We start from the raw sequence: 1,229 nt of genomic DNA on the forward strand, positions 1-1,229 counted from the left end.
TGGATTTTTAGAGCTTTATGTCTCATCTATGATGACCCGGACCAAACCTCCCTGGCCGAGACTAAATTACGCGGCCTGCGTCAGGGAGAACGTTCGGCGGAGATCTATTGTTCCGAATTTAGGAGGTGGGCTACGGATACTGAGTGGAACCATCCAGCTCTCCGTAGCCAGTTTTGGCAGGGATTATCTGAGAGGCTGAAGGACGCTTTGGCTTTTCATAAGAATCCTGAGTCTTTGGAAGCTGCTATGTCTTTGGCTGTACATATTGATAGACCCCTGAGAGAGATCTAAGGGCCTGCTCTCTCGGGACGTTCTATTACATAACGTACTGTACTTCTTTGACTCTTTGGGTGGAGAGACTCCTGAGCTTATACCTGGGGATGAACCCATGTAATTAGGGGGAGTGGCTCCGGGATCTGCTTACAAAAGTCACAAGCAGGGAGTATTTTTTTTCTGCTGTCAAAGGGGACATTTTGTCAATATATGTCCAAGCATTCAGCGGCAAGAGGAGAAACAGAAAGGGCCATCTAAATCCCATCTGACTATCGGAGGTGTGAGTGGGGAGTCAGAGAATGTGCATTTGTCCTTTGCTGGTAGTACTCGATTTCTCCTGATTGCAGAGGTGGCGCTAGTGTAAAAAACTGTGGGAATTGAAGTATTTATCGACACCGGGGCCTGGGTGAACCTGATAGATTTTCAGTTTGTCCGCATGCACCGGTTGTCACCAAGTACATTAAAAAAAGACATTTCTTAATTTGCTATTGATTCTGCTCTTACTCACGTGCTTGTCACAAGTTTTGCATGATATCAGATTAAGAGTGGGTGACTTTCATCAAGAAGTTATCTCGTGTTTTGTCTTGGAAGGTCTCCCTGCACCTATGGTTCTGGGTTAACTGTGGCTTGCCAAGCATAATCCAACTATCGATTGGCACTCTAGGCAGATTCTGGATTGGGGGGACTATTGCATTGATAATTGTCTCAATACATCCTTTTCTGTGGTTACTCGTAAGGTTGTATCCTCTTTTATATCCAAGTTTGCCGATGCGTTTTCTGAGAGTGGATGTAAGGATTTACCTTCCCATCGGGAATATGATTGCCCTGTCAATCTTATTCCCGGGGCTAAATTGCCTAAATCTAGGTTGTATAATCTTTCTGAACCTGAAAGGCAGACCATGAGAGAATATATTGCCGAGAGTTTGAAGAAAGGGCACATAAGACCTTCCAAGTCT

The sequence above is a fragment of the Bufo gargarizans genome, unplaced genomic scaffold (assembly GCF_014858855.1).
Source record: "Bufo gargarizans isolate SCDJY-AF-19 unplaced genomic scaffold, ASM1485885v1 fragScaff_scaffold_65_pilon, whole genome shotgun sequence".
NCBI lineage: Eukaryota > Metazoa > Chordata > Amphibia > Anura > Bufonidae > Bufo > Bufo gargarizans.